We start from the raw sequence: 22,868 nt of genomic DNA, 5'->3' as shown, positions 1-22,868 counted from the left end.
TGCAAGATTTGGCCTCCGGGGGCTCTTACGCAAGCTAGACTTCTAGCACGGTAAGTGAACAAATGGGTAAAAAGCAAAACAAAAACAAAACAAAACAAAAAACAAACAAACAAAAACAAAAAAACGCGTAAATCCTCTTCCAATCTGCCCTTTTGTAGTGCGTCCTGTTCTTACACCCTTGGAATCCATTAATGTTTGCAACAAATTGATATTTATCGACTGAGGCACAGCTGGTTGAATTTTCAGTTTGGTTGCTTTCTGTGGCTTTTCGTCCTCAGGTTATACCCCGGGATCTCCCTCTTCTCACTCTCCCTGTCTTCTGCTCTCACCTCTTCTCCCTCCGACTCCGGGGTTCCCGGCGGTTCCGGAGCTTCGGATTCCTTGTCCGACAGCGCGATCTAGCGGTCAGCGCGAGCACTGGCGCCGGAGGTCAAAGTCACACAATGTAGAGCCAGAAGTTGAGAGTTTTCAGTGAGTTTTTGAAAAATGTGTCATTCATCTGTCTGATTCCCAGGAATGACTAAGAGCCGACAAGATGGCAGAACAAGTGAGGAGGTGGCATAAGCTTTCTTTGTGTCCGTTAACTAACCGCCTATGGGAATTCTTGCCCCAAAGCTGGAGCAAGCTTCCGGTCAGGGGTAAACAAAGGAAGAGGTGCTACTTCCAGGAAGGAGTTCAGATTACAGGGGCGTCCCTAATTCATAAAAAGGCAAAAGCGGCCTCCTCATTGGTTTGCTTGTGGTTAACCTAGTCAGCGTTCCTGGTACGGGTGCGGGTGCGTGCTGAGGTACCTGGTGGGGAAGGGAAGAGGAACCCGAGCTGAGCGTGCACTGTTTGTCCCGTTCTGGGGGCTGTGTGTGGGCTGTATCCAGAGTGGATTTAAGGGTCTTGGGTGAAGAAAGCCCTCACAAGCCCTCTGAGTAAGGGTGTGAAGAGAGGAGGCGGTCCTCTAGCTACACTAATTCTCAGGAGCAGAGAGGCAGTGTATCTGAGGAGTCAAGAAGTCGCATCAGAAACGGTGTATCTGAATCCTCTCCTTTAGAACCCAAGAAGTCGAAATGCACTTAATGAGCACCTTTCATGTGCCTGTACGGTGACAAGCTCAGAGCACTGGATATGAAAATAATTAAGATGAGGCCTTGCCCTGGAAACTCTGTCAAGGAAGAGCTGGGTCACCTGAGGCAACTTCACTGGACCCCTCACATCTCTGAAGAGTTTATGGCTTCGAAATGTTTTAACATTAAAAATGAGAAGCAGTGAGGGATGCCTGGGTGGCTCAGTCGGTTAAGCGGCTGCCTTCAGCTCAGGTCCTGGGATCGAGTCCCACATCGGGCTCCCTGCTCAGCGGGGAGCCTGCTTCTCCTTCTGGCTGCCACTCCCCCTACTTGTCTGCGCGCACTCTCTCTCTCTCTCTCTCACACACACAAATAAATAAATAAAATCTTTTAAAAAAATAAAATAAAAATGAGAAGCAGTGGACAACTGCCCTGTCTGTACTAGCAAAGCTGAAGAATCCAGAGGCCAAAGCCATCACTAAAGGAAGGAAAAGGGGACATTCTGCACTCCTGCCTTCTCGACAGTCTCTGCTTCTTCACAAAGAACTACTTTCATGAAGTCTACAGGCTTTGCGTGGACCTCCTCCACACCTCTCACTTGTCCTGAAACAATCTCTCCCTGTCAGAATGGGAGCAACTTTGGAGTAGAAAACAGTAAGTGCATCATATTTACCCTCCTCCCCAAGGTGGCTAGCTCAGACCGCATGTGACCTCAAAAAGTTCTGGTTGCGTGGAGAGCTATGAAGCTTAAAAAAAAAAAAAAAAAAAAAACCCTGCATCTTAATTCAGTATCTTCTTAGGATGAACCCTCCAAATTTAATAAAAGTCCAATGCTGGTGGGAGTTGATTATTCAGTTAGCTCTGACCTCCTTGAGAAACTGTGAAAGATACAAGGAAGTAAGTTCACTTCCGAGTTAAGAAAGCAACCCTTTGTCACTTCACTTCTATCAGATTCAATACTGGTCAAGTCATCCTTACCACCTCGGGACTTGGAATCTATTTATTTTATAACCCTCAAAGTAGCACAAGGTCCAGAATTTCTAGTCAGACCACTGCTCTGTGTGTGGACAGTTGGATGTGTGCACTGACATAAACTTTCAGGTTGCAGGAAAATGTGAAAAATCACAGGAACCCATTTTTCAGGATTTGGTCTTGGCCTTCAAACTCACTACCTAGTAGACTGAAATGAAACAGTGATGAAATCATAGAAGGTTTCATTGGCCCCAGTTGGAGCTCCAGTGTAAGTTAAAGTGTAACCAGACTAAGGCTTCACTTAAGAAAGCATTTTTATACACTTACCACTTCATTCAGTTACATTTATGAAGCACAGACACCCAGGTATTCAAAGCAGACCAAATCCCAGACTTTGAAATGTTCCTAAATCTAAGGTGAAATGGAATGCGCCCTCTGGTGGAAATGAGGGAAAGGATGGCCATTATCTGACTAGACTCCTTTAATCGTTTCTATCTTGAGCATTCATTCAGCAAACCCTGTTGCTCTCATCATGATATTCACTAGAAACTGTGGGGGAAGTTTTTTTAAAGACAAATCAAAAGAGATCCTATCCATAAAAAAACATAAATGTAGTAACAAAGGCCAGAAATAAACATAAACAAAAGTCAAATGATTCAAGAGAGGTCTGGAGACAGTGTGTAACATGAAAAATAATTTGGGGGGAAATGACATCGCAGGAAGCAATCAACTCAACCCATGATTCAGAACATTCTGCAGGAAAAAAAAAAAAGCAATTTCCCCACAAACCAGTTGCTCTATATATCAGTCTCTCCACGGACCCATGACAAGAAAAAAGGGGGGGGAAAGAGGAGATTGTTATGAAAAAACATTTCGGAGCCATAGCAACCAAATAATAACAATTACAGTAATAGTTGTCAAGAACTATTCTAGGATCTGAAATGGTATCTTACTTGCAAGCTAACAAGTTAACAATACTACAGATTCACGGGTGCTGGCAGGAACCCAAAGGACTGGGACCGACCACAAGGAACCAGACCCAAAGGACTGGGACTGACCACAAGGAACCAGACCCAAAGGACTGGGACCGACCGCAAGGAACTGGGACCGACCACAAGGAGCCAGACCCAAAGGACTGGGACTGACCACAAGGAACCAGACCCAAAGGACTGGGACCGACCACAAGGAACTGGGACCGACCACAAGGAACCAGACCCAAAGGACTGGGACTGATAGCAAGCACAGCAGCTGGAGGATCATCATTTGCACCCGACCCCCAGGCTAATGCAAAGAAGACCCAGTGACCCTTCCATACACAGCTGGTTGCATTACAGGAAGAGAACCGAGCTTGGGGAACCCATGTCTTTTCTGAGGGCAGTGAGCCTGCCTGACTTCTGCCCTGAAAGGAGGCATTCTCTTTGTTACACTCAACAGTAAACAAACTTGCCCTTTGCCCCACAGGGAGAAATTACCTCTGTATTCTCAGGCCAGGAATATACACACACCCTAGAAGGATCCTCTGAAGCAAAAGCAATAAGTGCCCCTGCTCACAAGACATGAGAAGCATGAGGGACCCATGAAGACATGTCTCCCCACACTAGGAATTGCTGCAAGTTCATGGAAAGGAGAAGGCAGTGTATGCTGAAGCGGTTCCTGAAGAATTTCTGGAGGAGGAAGACGTTAAAGGACTAGCAGTTAACGTTCTAAGCCCAAGATTCAAAATGAGGAAGTTGAAAAAATAGCAAAGGGACAGGAAATGTCGGGCAATAAATAAAGCAGAGTTGTTTTAGCAGAAAGTTTGTGAACACAATGGAATAGTATTAGAGCTTGGAAGTGGCTGAGATTCTGGAGTTTACTCCTTTAAATATAATAATTACTGAGCAAATAATTGACAGGTTGTATTCCAGACACTGCACGAAGCATTTTACATATGTCAGTCCACGATATTTAATTCTTATCTCTATGCTAATAGATAAGGAATTGAGGCTCAGAGGAGTCAAGTGATTTACTAGTTAATTTTGGAACTCAGATCTGAACTCAGCTCTCTGATATCTGAGTTCACGGTCTTTCATGGTATATTAAAATGAATGCTTGTTACACAAAAGAATGATAAAAATCTTGTTGTAAAAAAACTAATCTGGCAATGGGGCTCACAGTAACTTGCTAAGAAGATAGCCTGCAAGCAAGGAGACAGGGAGAGGGGGGCCAGAGTCCAGGTGAGAGACTCAGACGGTCTGTCTTGTGGCGCTCACAACAGTGGCATGCAAAGAGGAAGATGAGTGGTGTTAGGAAGTCAGGATGGGAAAATATCTTAAAATGACTGAGCAAAATCAGATGACTGAAAGAATGATGTGCCATGGGGAAAATTAGGGAAGTGGGACAGGCAAGCTGGTTTTAAGAGAACATGACAAGGGGCGCCTGGGTGGCTCAGTCAGTTAAGTGTCTACCTTTGGCTCGGGTCACGATCCCAGGGTCCTGGGATGGAGCCCCTCCTGGGATGGAGCCCTGAGCCCTGCCCCCCACATCAGGCGGCGGGGGGAGCCCTCCCTGCTCAGCAGGGAGTCTGCTTCTCCCTCTCCTTCTGCCGCTCCCCCTGCTTGTGCTCTCTCTCTCTCTCTCAAATAAATAAATACAATCTTAAAAAAAGAGAGAGAGAAAACATGACAAAATGGCCTTACATATGACCAAAATCCCTGGGGGGTTTATTTTTTCCTAAGAAGGAAAGTTTGGAGGAACTTTCCACTACATTTTATTAATATGTTTATATAAAATATAAATAATATCTCAGATTTCATTACAGATATTTTTAAGAGAGAGAAATGCATCCTTCCCTTTTTTGCCAGAATTTTGCAAAGTGTGAAAAACTACTGAAGAGTCACAGTTGCACTCTGTGTGACAGGCAGCTAGTTATTCAAAGGGAAACCGATGGCACTGTTGTTCCTTGGCCCTCCTGCAAGCTTGTTCATGGGTGGCTGAATACATAACCCTGCAGGTGATACAAAAAGCATCTGGGAAATGCTTAAACAATTTTCTCCATCCTCCCCCTGTCTATGCTGACTCATCAGACTGAAAGTACATAAAGTCCTCACTCATTGTTTAAACTGAGAAAATCATTTCAAACTTTCACACATGGTCTAGGTTTTTTTTTTTTTTTTTTAAGTGTAATTTTATTTATTGAATGGCTTCTTTTCTTATATTTTTGGTTTTTTTCTTGGTAGCAATAGCTTTGAACAGAACCACTAACTGCCGCCAAAATAAAAGATTCTGATCTCTGACATTAGGAACACTTAGGGCCATGCTCACAACACAGAGGTAGGGAACCAAGTGTTGAGGTTATGTTTTTATTAACACTCTTTTGAAATGAAGTCTTGTGCCTTTACTATTTTTATTGCTACCTATGAAGATGAAGTTGAGAGGTCTGGTCTTGCATTTTCTACCAGTGTGTGATCCTCATTCCCGTGTCTACACTGGAGCTAAGGTGAGGATTTCAGCAAATAAATAATGGGCTTTCCCAATATGGCTATTGTGTGGGCTCTGTGATTGGCTCGGGATATTCCTCCCACTTCTGCCCTACTGCCCTACCATGGGGCTTAAGGTGACTATAGGAGATCTAAGCCAATGGGTCTCGAGCCTACCTGCATAAAATAATCACTTAATGAGTCTGAAAAAGTCCTGTACCGATGTCTGAGCACCACCTTTAGACTAATCAAATCTGTTCTCCATAGTGGGGTATGGGCATCTGTACATTTTTGAAGATGCCTGGATAATTCTGATGGCCTGTGAGGGTTGACACCTGCTGTTCTAAGCCAAGCCCCTTGGCTATTCATGAAGTCTGTGCTAAAGCAGGCTGAGAACCCAACTACTACCTGAAGACTAAGGGGTTCATCTAGTACTGGCAGGTTAGGAGGGCCAATCACCTATAGGGCTGGTCCCCAAATCAGCGCTCCAAGGAAGTGTTTAAATTTGGGTTCTGTGTTGCCAGCAGTAGTTGGAAAATTATTTTGAGGAAACCAGCAAACTTAGGGAAAGTTGATTGGCCGGGGCCATAGAGTCTATAGTGGCGCTGCCAGAATCAAACCCATCCCCACCTGCTTCCCGTTTTCACAACTCCACCTTCCAGGTGACACCTGGAGACAATCGGCTTCATTGTTGTCATTGGCTTTAAAGATGAAATCAGACGCAAACATGGTCCAGTTTCATTTGCCAAAAGACACTCAAAAATGCTCTTTATTTCTTATTCTTACTAATATAAAACCAAAGATAAGGACAAATTTGCTTTATTTCTTCCATTTCCAACGAAAAGACTGTAATATGTTTTACTATACGTATATTACACAGGTGAGTTGAATACTTTCAGAGATAGAAATAAAATTGTATGGTAGGCCTCAACTATCTAATGGTGATAGAAATTATCGGTATGAATAACAGAACTCGGATGTTCTATTCCTACGGAAGAAAGAGAGAAAGGATAATGAGGGACAACCAGCAGACTGTAAGACCAAAGGGGTCTTAGAAATTATGTAACCCTTGGGGCGCCTGGGTGGCTCAGTCGGTTAAGTATCTGCCTTTGGCTCAGGTCATGGTCCCAGGGTCCTGGGATCGAGCCCTGCATCGGGCTCCCTGCTCAGTGAGGAGCCTGCTTCTCCCTTTGCCTCTGCCTCTCCCCCTCCTTGTGCATGTTCTCTCTCTCAAATAAATAAATAAAATCTTCAAAAAAAGAAAGAAAGAAAGAAATCACATGACCCAGTGTGCCATTTCACATTTACAAAACCTGAGAACCAGAGCCGCTCAGGAGCCTGCTCAATGTCATGTTTCTGTCATTGGTGCCAGGACTAGGATCCAGGCGCCAGCACCTGGTTGGGCTTCTTTCCATTATTCTTGGGCAAGTCATTCATTTTGCAAAACATGCTGGAACTCATTGCCACACTCCCTCAAGAACGGGATTGGAAGTGGAAGCCTGCCACCATTATAGGATATCTGCATCCGAAATCTTTGAAAGTTAAAGCAACACAAAACTGCCACCAATAGGCAGTGATGGATGCATCTAGATGTGCCTGGCCCACCTAGCTCTTACCAGCACAGCTGACAGAGCTGCTAATAAGGAGACCAGGTGCCTCAGAACCATTAGTTCCTGCTGCAGAGCAGGCAAGAAGGGGGGCAGCCTCAAGGACCGCTTGCTGCAGATGCTGAAGCAACACCAGGGCAGTTGCCATGCGGTCTGAGTGCAGGTGGAAGGACCAACCTGTCCCACTGGCCTCACATCCTACTAGGCAGTGTCTCCTTCCTTCCTGAGACCATTTTTGGGAATCCATGAGAACATCGCCACCCCCACTTCCAATCTCACCTCTCCTCAAAGCATCCACAGCTGGTGCTCTGTTGCCTCAGAAGGGTTCTGCTGCTAGGAACAGGGGACAGAACTAACAGGGACGAAAACACTCCTGGAAGTCAAGAGGTGGGCAGTCCACAGGTAAGACAGTGACAGTTCCATGATGTCCTCAGACATGCAGGCTCCCATCATCTTAGTGTTCCACCAGTGAGGCCTCTCTCTGAAGGTACCACATGGCCCAAGATGGCTGTTCTGACCTAAGGTATGACACACAAATTTTAGCCAAAAGGAAAAAAGCAAAGGACCACAAAAAAAGTGGGGAACGGTGGTCACACAGGAATCTCTGTTGTCTTCAGAGGAAGATTCCCACAAGCTGCTTTTGGATGACTGTGATTATATCTCTTTGGTCAGAACTTAGTCACGTGGCCACATCTAGCTGCAAGGGAGGCTTGACAACGTAGTTTATTCTGGCCACCCAGGTGCCCATCTAAAACTCCGAGGTTCCATTATTATGGAAGAAAGAGAGAAGAGAAGATAGGGAATGAGCAGCAGACTCTATCACTGATAAATAGCAATGCAGTGGTAAATATCCACCTTCTGTGGACATCTGGACAGCTGAGCTGAGCTGAGCTGGGCTGGGCAGTTGGTAGCTAAAAAGTAAGCTCAGCCAGTCCCTATTCAAGGTGCCAAATAATCCTGGTTACTGATAGCAGATTTAATAAGACCTTAATAAGAATTTTGACTCATTCCGCTCAGTCTAGAGAACTAGCTGCCAAGAAGAGAGGAAACTTCTTTGCACTATTGTCTTCAGAAATTCCTTAACCCCTATTAACTTCTGGCCCTTGCACTTAGCATAATTTTGAGGTTGGCTTTACTTGAAAGCAAAACCATCCTGTGAGCTAGACTGCCTATGGAAACAGCAGGTCCCCAGAGAACAAAGGGGCCATGGAATCATCAGTGATGACATCATGGCATAGACATGTGTTTTCCCTAGCGAGTCATTTACTCCACTAAAACTTCATTTCATCTTTCCTATCATGGAGGGCATTGCAAGGATTACATGACATCTTTTTTATAAACAAACATTATGCTGGAACACAAAAAAGGCAAAACAAATGCAGTTTATAAATAGAAAGGGAATATAGGAAAATGTCCAGGAAAATGTAGGCGTTTTATAAATGACTTTGTCTGAACTTCTGTGAAACGATGCTTGTGTTGGAGAGACAGGGGAAGAGTCACAGAAGGATATCTACACCCCCTCAGAAATTAAGAAGACTCCTAGCATCTCAGATTGATGAGCTGTTTGTCACAATGTAATTTGAGTAGTCTTGGACATGTCACACAACCCCAAACTGAAGGCACATCTCAGTCACGTCTAAAACCTCACAATTTTGTTCTCTGGGTCTGAGATGGACTGTGGTAGGAAGAAATTTTATGAAAGTATCACAGACTACTACTCTAAAGCACATAGGATGTTCTAAAGGGGCAGGAAAAGAGATTAAATGGATCTGAGAGAGGGGACCATTGACATGGTAGTTATAGAGCAAAAGTCAAAAGAAGGTTCAACAGAAGAGAATTTAGGGCGGAAAGCAGCTTTTAAAATTGACCAATTAAAAGATACTCCTGGGGGCGCCTGGGTGGCTCAGTCGGTTAAGCGTCTGCCTTCGGCTCAGGTCATGATCCCTGGGTCCTGCTTGGCAGCAGTCTGCTTCTCCCTCTCCTGCTTCTCAGCCCCTCCTCCGCTGCTTGTGCTCTCTCTCCCTCTCTCTCAAATAAATAAATAAAATCTTTAAAAAATTTAAAAAATAAAAGACACTAATGCAGTATATGTTACACTTACCAGTACGTCTCAGTGCAATGCCCACAACAATCATTTGAGGCAGATGGAGCTACTATCATTTCCTCAGCATCTCAGATGGAGGGGGAAAAAAAATATCTGACGTTTAAATAAAAAGTTACAGGATTTGCTTAAAGCCACGTGCCTAGAAAGTGGTACAGCTGGTTCTCAAACCCCGATCGGCTGCTAGAGCTGGCAGAGGAATACAACGGCCGGCCGGCTCCAGTCTCCTTCCAGCCGGCTTGTTGGCCCTTTGCTGTGTGTGTCCCTCATCCCGGACCTCTGCTCTTCCCGTCTTTGGCTCGTCCCCAGACTCAGACTCTCCGTACTCGGAATGGCCCTCCCACTCGACTCACAGCTAGGGCTTTGGAAACTGGTCCTCATAAATCTCGACGAAGTGATCCTATCAGATCAGCTTCCTGAGGACTTGGAGTTCCAACAAAGTATTGGGGGGACAATGACACTGCAAGGAAGGAATTTCAAATATTGATAATTAAAACAGTGGAGGAATTATTTGGGAGGAATGGGTCTTATTCAATTTCTTTCTACTCTGGCAACCAAAAAAAAGCTAGACCTCAGTACATCCATCCATTTATTTTTACACATTTTTTAAAGCAACTTAGCAATATCTGACAACTAAAGAATCAGAAATCTAGTATACATATGATACTCGTTTTAAAAGCATTTATGAACTACTGGTAGAAGTATAAATTGGCACGATTACTCTGCAAAATGCTAGTGTTTTATTATAAAGTTAAACACAGGCTTACCACGCAACCCAGAAATCCCAATCCTATATATTTACCCAAGAGAAATGAAAATATATGCCCATATAAAGATCTACATGTGAATGTTTATAGCAGTGTTATCCCTATAATAAAACTGGAAACAACTATAACGTCCATCAAGTGGTTAAACATATTTAGACCACACATAAGATGGGTACTGCTTAGACATGGAAAGGAATAAACTGCTGATATGTGTAATGTGGGTGGATCTCAAACACATTCTGTCCAGTGAAAAAAGTGAAACACAAAGGAATACAGACAGACACACCTTAGAGATGTTGTGGGTTTGGTTCCAGACCACCACAATCAAGTGAATATTGCAATAAAGGGAGTCAAATGAATTTTTTGGTTTCCCAGCATGTATAAAAGTTATCTTTACACTAAACTGTAGTCTGTTAAGTGTGCGATAGCAATATGTCTAAAACAGCAATGTACATACCCTAATTTAAAAATATTATATTGCTAAAAATGCTAACCATCATCTGAGCTTTCAGCAAGTCATAATCCTTTTGCTGGTGGTGGGTGTTGCATCAGTGTTGACGGCTGCTGACTGATCAGGGTGGTGGCTGCTAAAGGTAGGGGTGGCTGTGGCAATTTCTTAAAATAAGACAACAATGAAGGTTGCCACATCGACTGGCTCTTCCTTTCATTTGAACACTTTCAGGCCATTATAAGGTTATTAATTGGCCTAATTTCAATATTGTTGTGTCTCAGGGAGTAGGAGGCCCGAGGAGAGGTAGAGATGGGGAACAGGCAGAACACACCCAATATTTATCAAGTAAGTTCACTGTCTTATATGGAAACAATTTGTGGCACCCCAAAACAAATACAATAGTAACATCAAAGATCGTCCACCACAGATCACCATAACAAATATAATAATAACAGTAAAGTTTGAAATATTGTGGGAATTACCAAAATGTGACACAGAGCCAGGACGTGAGCAAATGCTGTGGAAAAATGGTGCCAATAGACTTGTTCAATGCAGGGTTGCCACCAACTTTCAATTTGTAAAAGCACAATATTTGTGAAGTGCAATAAACCAAAGTGCAAGAAAATGTATGCCCACACATGCTACACATGATTCCATTTTATATGACAGTATAGCACTAGCAAAACTGTGGGGACAGAAATCAGAGCAGTGGTTTCCAGGGGCCAGATGAGGTAGGGGATTGACTACAGAGGAGCAAATGGAACTTTTAGAGGGGATGGAAATGTTCTATACCACAGTTGCAGTGTGGTTACAAGACTGTATTCATTTGGCAAAGTTCATCAATCTGTACAATTTTAAATGTTAATTTTATTGTATTTTGTAAATGTAATTTACTCCTCAATAAATTTTTTTTTTTAAAGATATTATTTGGGGCACCTGGGTGGCTCCGTCAGTTAAGCGGCTGCCCTCAGCTCAGGTCATGATCCTAGGGTCCTGGGATGGAGCCCTGAATCAGCTCCCTGCTCAGCAGGGAGCCTGTTTCTCCCTCTCCCTCTGCTGCTCCCCCTGCTTGTGCTCTCTCTCTCTCTCTCTCTCTCTGACAAATAAATAAATAAAAATCTTTTAAATAAATAAATAATTTTATTTATTTGACAGAGAGAGAGAGAGAGCATGAGCAGTGGGGAGGAGCAGAGGGAGAGGGAGAAGCAGGCTCCTCGCTGAGCAAGGAGCCCAATGAGGGGCTCGATCCCAGGACCCTGGGATCATGACCTGAGCCAAAAACAGATGCTTAACTAAATGAGCCACCCAGGCACCCCACTCCTTGATAAATTTAACTTTAAAAATGTATTAAAGAAAAATGTGTTTGAGATATTTGGAATCGCAGATCTGAGAAAAAAAAATTTTAAAGAAGAATTTATTGTAGATTTGCTATAAGACAGGCACTTTGCTGGTATCTAGGAACACAGAGATGAAAGACAGTGACTTTAAGGAGCTTATAGTCCAGGGGAGAAGAAGAGAGGAGCAAACAGAGCTACAACATTGAGTAATAAGTGCATTGGTGGAGATAGGCTCAGTGGGCTGGAGCACACAATGGGGTACCTAAACCAGGTTTCTAGAAACAATGGACTCCCTAAGGAGAGATAATGCTTGAGCTTGAGCCAAGGTGCTGTAGGAGTTAGTCAGCCAGATAAGAAAAGGACATCCTTAACTAAGGAAGTATAAAGTACAAAAACAGAGGAAGAGAGAGATGAAGTTTTCATGGATCAGCTCTAGTCTTGCAAATCTCCAAAATGAATAAGGTAATGAATGAATAGGAGAAAAGTTAGACGCATCAGAAAGTACGTTCCATGGCAGTGAGATATATTAAAATGTGAGCTGTTATTTTCCCAAGAAAGTAGCAGATGATCTTGAGAATCCAGAGAACCAAGTTCATAAAATAAATGAGACTGTTAAATGTTAAAAACAAGCACTCTTTGCTTTAGCATAGTGACCTATTAATTCTTCAGTGATTCAAGGATCAACACAGACTCTACTGATCTGTTCCATTTCTAATATTTACTACTTTCCTACTTTATGTTCTATCTACTTACTTCAATTCCTTAATGTAATAGCTTGACTTCAACTTTCTTCTTTGTACATTTTCACCTTTAAAAAAAAAAAAAAAGCTAAGCACACAAAAAACTGGCTGGCTGTCGTGCTGTGTCCTTGCAAGAGACATATAGAAATCATTTAGCCTGATGTGTTACTTCATGGGACAAAAGTCCCTTCCCAAAGAGGCAACAAAAAGAGTACAATCTGATGATCCACCTAAAGCATATACATAGTCTCAGAAAGCAGGTTCCTACATGTTACCTCACAATACTTCTGTTTCTGTTCTGTTGGCCAGAACTTAGTCACATGGCCCTACCTAACTGGGAGGGAGGAAGAAACACATAGGCTTTATTCTAGGCACTCACAGGCCAGCTGCTAGAAATGGGAAGAATGGGTAGTGTAGGATAAGCAGGAATTGCTGAATCAAAGATGAGATTTCCCTATCCCTCAGAATACTGGGGCCATAGAGATAATGTGTTTTCTTGTTAAACCAAAACCTCTAGAATTTAATGGTCAAAATTTCCCTCTGATTTGGAGCTATTTGTTTTTTCATTCCATATAACCCTGGAGCCTCACAGATGACTTTACAAAGCACTAAGAACAGTGCCTAGCATAGGGGAAGTGCTAGATAAATACTGGCTATCACGCTCATTGCTTCTTTGTCCTGAAGCCACAGACTCTTATAGTTACAAAAGAGATAATTTAGTCTAATCTCTGCCCCCTCTACCACCCCTGACTCAGATGTTCATTTATCTTGGTAATCTCATGAAACATAAGGAGATGAATTTGGTAGAATAGTGCTGTAGCATTAATAATATATTTATAAAATGAGAAAAATGTCTTTTGCAGAGTTGTGTCTCCTTTTAATGATATCTTTTACTGCAATGCAGCCAAGAATACTTTATCCAGCTAGACTGTCATTGAAAATAGAAGGAGTGATAAAAAGCTTCCAGGACAAACAGCAACTAAAAGAATTTGTGATCACCAAACCAGCCCTACAAGAAATATTGAAAGGGGTCCTCTAAGCAAGCAGAGAGCCCAAAAGTAACATAAACCAGAAAGGAACAGAGACAATATACAGTAACAGTCACCTTACAATGGCACTAAATTCATATCTTTCAATAGTTACCCGGAATGTAAATGGGGTAAATGCCCCAATCCAAAGACACAGAGTATCATGTTGGATAAAAAAGCAAACCCACTGATATGCTGTCTGCAAGTGACTCATTTTAGACCCAAAGATACCTCCAGATTGAAAGTGAGGGGGTGGAAAACCATTTATCATGCCAGTGGACATCAAAAGAAAGCTGGGGTGGTAATCCTTATATCAGACAAGCTAGATTTTAAACCAAAGACTGTAATAAGAGATGAGGAAGGACACTATATCATACTTAAAGGGTCTATCCAATGAGAAGATCTAACAATTGTAAATATTTATGCCCCTAGCATGGAAGCAGCCAATTATATAAGCCAATTAATAACAAAATCAAAGAAACACATTGACAATAATACAATAATAGTAGGAAATTTTAACACCCCCTCACTGCAATGGACAGATCATCTAAGCAAAAGATCAACAAGGAAATAAGGGCTTTGAATGACACACTGGACCAGATGGACTTCACTGATATATTCAGAACATTCTATCCCAAAGCAACAAAATACACATTCTTCTCTAGTGCACATGGAACATTCTCCAGAATAGGTCACATCTTGGGTCACAAATCAGGTCTTGACGAGTACCAAAAGATTGGGATCATTCCCTGCATATTTTCAGACCACAGTGCTTTGAAATTGAAACTCAATCACAAGAGGAAAGTTGGAAAGAACTCAAATACATGGAGGTTAAAGAGCATGCTACTAAAAAATGAATGGGTCAACCAGGAAATTAAAGAAGAATTTAAAAAAATTCATGGAAACAAATGAAAATGAAAACACAACCGTTCAAAATCTTTGGGATGCAGCAAAGGCGGTCCTAAGAGGGAAGTATATAGCACTACAAGCCTTTCTCAAGAAACAAGAAAGGTCCCAAATACATAACCTAACCCTACACCTAAAGGAGCTGGAGAAAGAACAACAAATAAAGCCTAAACCCAGCAGGAGAAGAGAAATAATAAAGATCAGAGCAGAAATCAATGAAATAGAAACCAAAAGAATATTATAGAACAGATCAACGAAACTAGGAGCTGGTTCTTTGAAAGAATTAATAAAATTGACAAACCCCTGACCAAATTTATCAAAAAGAAAAGAGAAAGGACCCAAATAAATAAAATCATGAATGAAAGAGAAGAGATCACAACCAACATTGAAGAAATACAAACAATCATAAGAACAGATTATAAGCAACTATATGCCAACAAATTAGACAATCTGGAAGAAATGGATGCATTCCTAGAGACCTATAAACTACCAAAACTAAATCAGGAAGAAAGAGAAAACCTGAACAGACCCATAACCAGGAAGGAAATTGAAGCAGTAAACAAAAATCTCCCAACAAACAAGAGCCCAGGGCCAGATGGCTTCCCAGGGGAATTCTATCAAACATTTAAAGAAGAATTAATACCTATCCTTCTGAAACTGTTCCAAAAAATAGAAATGGAAGGAAAACCTCCAAACTCTTTTTATGAGGCCAGCATTACCTTGATCCCAAAACCAGACAAAGATCCCACCAAAAAGAAGAATCACAGACCAGTATTCCTGATGAACATGGATGCAAAAATTCTCACCAAAATACTAGCCAATGGGATCCAACAGTACATTAAAAGGGTTATTCACCACGACCAAGTGGGATTTATTCCTGGGCTGCAAGGTTGGTTCAACATCCACAAATCAATCAATATGATACAATACATTAATAAAAGAAAGGACAAGAACCATATGATCCTCTCAATAGATGCAGAAAAAGCATTTGACAAAGTACAGCATCCTTTCTTGATCAAAACTCTTCAGAGTATAGGCATAGAGGGTACATACCTCAATATCATAAAAGCTATCTATGAAAAACCCACAGCGAATATCATTCTCAATGGGGAAAAACTGAGAGCTTTCCCCCTAAGGGCAGGAACACGACAGGGATGTCCACTATCACCACTGCTATTCAACATAGTATTAGAAGTCCTAGCCACAGCAATCCAACAACAAAAAGAAATAAAAGGCATCCGAATCAGCAAAGAAGAAGTGAAACTCTCAGTTTTTGCAGATGATATGATACTTGATGTGGAAAACCCAAAAGACTCCACCCCAAAACTGCTAGAACTCATATAGGAATTCAGCAAAGTGGCAGGATATAAAATCAATACACAGAAATCAGTGGCATTCCTATACACCAACAAGACAGAAGTAAGAGAAATTAAGGAGTTGATCCCATTTACAATTGCACCCAAAACCATAAGATACCTAGGAATAAATCTAACCAAAGAGGCAAAGGATCTGTACTCAGAAAACTATAGGATATTCATGAAAGAAATTGAGAAAGAATTGAAAGAATGGAAAAACATTCCATGCTCATGGATTGGAAAAACAAATATTGTTAAAATGTCTATGCTACCTAGAGCAATCTACACATTCAATGCAATCCTTATCAAAATACCATCAACTTTTTTCAAAGAAATGGAACAAATAATCCTAAAATTTGTATGGAACCAGAAAAGACCCTGAATAGCTAGGGGAATTTTGAAAAAGAAAAGCAAAGCTGGTGGCATCACAATTCTGGACTTCAAGCTCTGGTACAAAGCTGTCATCATCAAGACAGTATGGTACTGGCACAAAAACAGACACATCGATCAATGGAACAGAATAGAGAGCCCAGAAATGGACCCTCAACTCTATGGTCAACTAATCTTCAACAAAGCAGGAAAGAATATCCAATGGAAAAAAGACAGTCTTTTCAACAAATGGTGTTGGGAAAATTGGACAGCCACATGCAGAAGAATAAAATGGGACCATTTCCTTACACCACACACAAAAATAGACTCAAAATGGATGAAAGACTTCAATGTGAGACAGGAATCCATCAAAATCCTTGAGGAGAACACAGGCAGCAACCTCTTCAACCTTGGCCACAGCAACTTCTTCCTAGACACATTGCCAAAGGCAAGGGAAGCAAGGGCAAAAATGAACTACTAGGACTTCATCAACATAAAAAGCTTTTGCGTCTGCCTTCGGCTCAGGTCATGATCCCAGGGTCCTGGTATCGAGCCCTGTATCAGGATCCTTGCTTGATGAGCCTGCTTCTCCCTCTGCCTGCTGCTCCCCCAGCTTGTGCTCTCTCTCTGTCAAATAAATAAATAAAATCTTAAAAAATAAAATAAATTTTAAAAAAAGATAAAAAGCTTTTGTTAGTCACCATACAGTACAACATTAGTTTTTGATGTAGTATTTCATGATTCATTGTTTGCATATAACATAACATAGTAAAATAAAATAAAAAAAAAAGATAAAAAGCTTTTGCACAGCAAAGGAAACAGTCAACAAAACCAGAAGACAACTGACAGAATGGGAGAAGATATTTGCAAATGACATATCAGATAAAGGGCTAGTATCCAAAATCTATAAAGAACTTATCAAACTCAACACCCAGAGAACAAATAATCCAATCAAGAAACGGGCAGAAGACATGAACAGACATTTCTGCAAAGAAGACATCTAAATGGCCAACAGACACATGAAAAAGTGCTCAACATCACTTGGCATCAGGGAAATCCAAATCAAAACCTCAATGAGATACCATCTCACACCAGTCAGAATGGCTAAAATTAACAAGTCAGGAAACGACAGATGTTGGCGAGGATGTGGAGAAAGGGGAACCCTCCTACACTGATAGTGGGAATGCAAGCTGGTGCAGCCACTCTGGAAAACAGTATGGAGGTTCCTCAAAAAGTTGAAAATAGAGCTACCCTATGACCCAGCAATTGCACTACTGGGTATTTACCCCAAAGATACAAATGTAGTGATCTGAAGGGGCACATGCACCCCAATGTTTATAGTAGCAATGTCCACAATAGCCAAACTATGGGAAGAGCCTAGATGTCCATTGACAAATGACTGGATAAAGAAGATGTGATATATATATAATGGAATATTACGCAGCCATCAAAAAAATGAAATCTTGCCATTTGTAACAACATGGATGGAACTAAAGGGTATTACACTAAGCAAAATAAGTCAATCAGAGAAAGACAATTATCATATGATCTGACTGATATGTGGAATTTAAGAAACAAGGCAGAGTATCATAGGGGAAGAGAGGAAAAAATGAAACAAGATGAAACCAGATAGGAAGACAAACCATAAGAGACTCTTAATCTCAGGAAATAAACTGAGGGTTGCTGGAGTGGTGGGGGGTAGGAGGGATGGGGTGGCTGGGTGATGGACACTGGGGAGGGTATGTGTTGTGGTGGGTGTTGTGTGTTGTGTAAGAGTGATGAATCACAGACCTGAACCCCTGAAACAAATAATACATTATATGTTAATAATAAATAAGTGAATAATAAATAAATAATAAAACTAAATATATATATATATATATATATTTTTTTTTTTTTACTGTATTAAATTTCATCTCTGTAGGCCTTCCTTAAAGCTTCCACAGCAGGTGGCTCATCAAATATGCCTACTTGGTCCTGCTTCTATTAAGTGCAACTGTTTGAATTCTTTCCTCACTTGGGAAGAGCAAAATTTGTGTTCCTGTAGATGATAGTGCCAAATTTTTTCTAATAAAAGGTTCCACACGTATATGCTTATTTTTTAACTATTGATTATTGACTTATTAGAAGCAGGCACCTTTTCTAACAAATCGACTACATTCTTGGTAACAAAATCGAACAAAATTACAGTTGCCATTTCCGGTTTTTATTCCATAGCCATTGAGGACCTTTCTTAAATTTACATATCAATATATCAAAGAGAATTGGCTTTCTTTTTATAAGTCAGGCTTTTATTTCCAAGAATGTCACTGAAAACTGAGCAAGAAAATACTAAAAATTTTCAGCTCCCTGTGTATCTTTTTTTTTGTGAGCCACAGTTCAAGAAATACCATTTTGTTGTATATACTAGTGTTATATTTTGGTAGATAAAATATTTCCTGATGGCCAATTTTGCAAGACAGACCTGAGAAAACCTAGATAAGATTGTTGAGCTATTATTTTTATTTTATTAGAAAGCATCCTGGGTAATTTCCATAGCATCAAAATGACCTGGAAGGAAAAAGAGTAATAACTACATATTTCCATTAATTGCAGTATAATAACAAATAAATACTAGTGAGGACATTTCCATTAGATTTTCTTTTTTTAGAAAATCAAATAGAAAACAGCATTGCGATTTACTTAGGGACAAACTGTTTTGAGAACTGAATTTATAATTAGGCCAAAAGACTAATCACATGAAGTATTATACAAAGGAAACAAATTTGCCTCCAAACAACCTTACATAAAGGAGTTAGTCCAACAGATCTTGGATCATATTCTTCAGGAAACTAATTCATCTTTTGGGAACTCCGAACAAAAATAAAATCAAGTGTTTCCTTATCTACTAATAAATGTAAAATATTAACAATGGCTCTAACATCATTGTCTCATAGCTATCCACTGCGTCAAACCAATGAGTCAAATTTTATTCCCTGTCTTCTCCTTCACAAACACCTCATTATCACAAGTGGCTCCAAGTCCCTTATTCTTTCTGAGGTTAGATTGAGACCTGTGAGCAAACTTGACAGCCTGATGATGTAATGTCACCTTCAAACCAGAATCCGTAAACATTTATTTAACATACAGTGCAGGTGGGATGAAGCTGATTACCTATTCATAAAAATTGTATGCCCCTTCCAAAGAAGTGGCATTGGATATAATTCTGTATTTTGACTTATTTGCAAATGTCTCTTAACTTGCAGTTTTTTCATCCCTTCCCTTATGAGTGATGAAATGAAGGGACGAAAAACTGTACCTTACATCACCATAAGTCAATGGGCAGATGTCTGTCACATTCGTTCGCTAGGACTTCCATAACAAAATACCACAGGCTGGGCGGCTTAAATAACAGAAATTCATTTTCTCATTGTTCTAGAGGCTGGAAGTCCAAGATCAAAGTATCAACAGGCTTGATTTCTCCTGAGGCCTCTCTTCTTGGCTGCAGACAGCTGCCTTCTCCCTGTGTGTTCACACGTCTGTCCATCCGTCCGTCCACTCTCCCCAGTACCGGGTGTGGCTGCTCCCTCTGCATCCTAATCTCTTCTTATAAGGACATCAGGCGTAGTGGGTTAGGGCTCAGCCTGACGATCCCTCTTTAACTTAATTACCTCTTTAAGGCCCTATTTCCAAAATAAGGTCACATTCTGAGATACTAGGAGGCTTTTAACAGATGAACTTGGGGAAGACGTAATTCAGCTCATAAAAGCTGACCATTCTAGAATGTTAAAATCAAACAGGGAAGGACTTTACTTCAACCCCTGACAGCCTTTGATTACAAAATCCTAAAATGTAACTATCTTCCATGGCATTTCATATTTCACTTTGGGATTCCAAATCATTTTCTACACAAGAAAATTTGCAGAAACAGAAGGAACAAAAACAGATCCATTTCCTAACTTACTTCTACTTGCTGAAGTAGGCTTAGTATCCTGAGAGGGGGGGAAAAAACAGTAAAATAGTACCTGTTTTTATCAAATGCAAGTTCTATCTTCAGCTTCCCTTTGTGACTTTTGAAACCAGGAAACCTCTTGGAAGATGCACTAAAGGATTTAAAATTTAGAATTTTTTTTAAAAATCATGCATTCCTTGGAAGCCACATCATATCAAATATACATTGTGTCAAACCACAAATAATAGGATACCTTCCTATCAAAAGGGCAATTATTATCCAACATGAAGCCCAGTGACCAGAAATTCCAGGTTGGTGAGTTCAGCACCAAAATGAAGATGGAACTGGGGGGTTCTTGTTTCCCCCCCTCCCCACCCCCAGGCTTGGGGCCTGGAAGGTAAGCCTTCATCCTCTTGAATCTCTTTTTATCAAGGAAGAAAGCTTTGCCCAGAAGGGTAGCAGAATATGCCACCCCAAAATATAACTGTAGGAGTTCAGGACATGCCACCCCCAAATATGCCACCTTGGTACATTGATTGTGTTGAGCTGTAGGCACTTGGAAAACAGCAAATGCAGGGAGAGGCTTTCTCTGAACTCCCCTTTTCGACCTAAAGACACATGGTCCAAAAGGAACTCAATTGTCATAAATCTCCTCCTTGGGAGTTTCAACAACCAGGGAAGATTGATAAAATTGGACACCACACCCAGACAGACTTTGTCACAAACTATCATACCTCCCATCTACTCTTCGAAGTGCCCATTCGTCTTTCCTAAAAATGATTTCCTCTCCCCTAAGAGACTTACATTCCTCCTCTTTCCCTATTAAAATGGTATTTAAGCCTGCATCCTAAGGCACCTCAGGGAGTTACTCATTTTTCCCGAGGTAGCTTCCATGTGCACAGGAGATACACATGGTAATCAACTTCTATTTGTTTTCCTCTGTCGTTTACTACAGGGGTCTCAGCCAAGAACTTAGAAGGGTGGAGGGAAATTATTTTTCCTCCCCTTTAGTCCCAACCTCCCCTAAGCCATCCCTGGTACAGAGATGTGGAATTTACTCCATTGCTTTTCACACAAATACACAACAGAGATGGGCTCAAGCCCGAGCAAAGTGCTTTTTAACTAATTTTGCTCACAAGAGCAACACCCACTTCAGCAGGCATGGGATTTATTTGCATTTCACCAGAATTTTTGAGAGAACTTGAGTTTATCAGCATTGTTCTATTTTAATGCCTTGCTTCAATTACCTATTGCTGCATTAAGAGTTACCCCCAAACGTGTTAAAAATAGTATTAATTTATTTACTGATCCTGGTCTGAGTGGACCCAGCTAAGCAGTTCTCATTCCGTTCTCTGTGCAGGTGCGGTCAGGCAGTGGGGGCTTAGGATCATCCTAAAGGCTTCTTCACACCTATCTGGCACCTGGGCCAAAGCCACTCAAACAGCTACAGGCTAGAACAGCTGGGGCTCCTCCCACATCATGGTCTCAGGTGGACATTTTACATGGCTGTGCAGGCTCCATAAGCGAGCGTCCCAAGAGAAACTATCAGAAGCTGCCTGGCCTTTTCTAATTTAGCTTTGGAAGTCACACACTATCGCTTCGGCCACATTTATTCATCAAGGCAGCCGTAAGACCATCCAGGTTCAAGGGGAGGAAATAGAGACTCCACATCTTGAAAGGAGAAGTCTCAAAGAATTGGTGGACATATTTTATTTAATTTTATTTTTTAAATTTTATTATGTTATGTTAGTCACCATACAATACATCATTGGTTTTTGATGTGGTGATCCACGATCCATTGTTTTCATATAACACCCAGTGTCCATGCAGTACGTGCCCTCCTTAATACCCATCACCGGGCTAACCCATCCCCCCTCCCCCCTCCCCTCTAAAACCCTGTTTGTTTCTCAGAGTCCATAGTCTCTCATGGTTCATCTCCCCCTCCAATTCCCCGCCCCCATTTTCCCTTCCTTCTCCTAATGTCCTCCATGCTATTCCTCATGTTCCACAAATAAGTGAAACCATATGATAATTGACTTTCTCTGCTTGCCTTATTTCACTTAGCATAATCTCCTCCAGTCCCAACCATGTTGATGTAAAAGTTGGGTATTCATCCTTTCTGATGGCTGAGTAATATTCCATTGTATATATGGACCACATCTTCTTTATCCATTCATCTGTTGAAGGGCATCTCGGCTCTTTCCACAGTTTGTCTATTGCGGACATTGCTGCTATGAACGTTGGGGTGCATATGGCCCTTCTTTTCACTACATCTGTGTCTTTGGGGTAAATACCCAGTAGTGCAATTGCTGGGTCATAGGGTAGCTCTATTTTTAAATTTTTGAGGAACCTCCACACTGTTTTCCAAAGTGGCTGTACCAACTTGCATTCCCACCAACAGTTCCCCTTTCTCCACAACCTCTCCAACATTTGTTGTTTCTTTCCCTGGGTGGACATATTTTAAATACTACCACACACCCCTTAAAGACTAGCCCTCTTGTCATCTACTCAGCTGGACCATCCTTAGTTTACCTCTGAGTCTACAGAACCTGCTTTCCATGGTCATCTACACCTCCAGGCCCTCATCTCTCATCACTCGCCTTGTGGAGAATTCCCACTTTCACTTCACATACCTCCTTTCCCAGGATGGATATATAGAGAGAGGTCATGGTCTTTGTGAAGAGGGATCAGGATTTCTCGTTAACCCCCAGTTATTTTGATAAAACTGAAATCAACCCAGCTAAGACAAAGATTCTCATAACCAGTGTTTCAAACTAGTAAATTTTAGGCC

At 41.3% G+C, this 22,868-nt stretch overlaps 1 protein-coding gene across 2 annotated transcripts in view; it reads right to left on the bottom strand.

The window, feature by feature from the left end:
* Window positions 1-20,174, bottom strand: part of COL12A1 (collagen type XII alpha 1 chain) — a 139,518-nt gene extending 119,344 nt beyond the window's left edge. Inside the window, exons 1-3 of one of the 2 annotated variants that reach the window (XM_032409446.1) lie at window positions 20,151-20,174; window positions 12,502-12,556; window positions 7,372-7,610 (exon numbers count right to left, since the gene is read on the bottom strand). The gene's annotated coding sequence lies outside the window, so the exon portion shown is untranslated. Of the gene's footprint in view, window positions 1-7,371; window positions 7,656-12,501; window positions 12,557-20,150 lie in introns of those variants that run through there. The other variant, XM_032409448.1, reaches the window with a different exon arrangement.
* Window positions 20,175-22,868: the final 2,694 nt, after the last annotated feature.

This window comes from Phoca vitulina, unplaced genomic scaffold (genome assembly GCF_004348235.1).
Source record: "Phoca vitulina isolate PV1807 unplaced genomic scaffold, GSC_HSeal_1.0 scaffold11, whole genome shotgun sequence".
In the NCBI taxonomy this organism is placed as follows: domain Eukaryota; kingdom Metazoa; phylum Chordata; class Mammalia; order Carnivora; family Phocidae; genus Phoca; species Phoca vitulina.
Note: the sequence above shows the minus strand (reverse complement) of the source record. Positions and strands in the feature narration are given on the sequence as shown.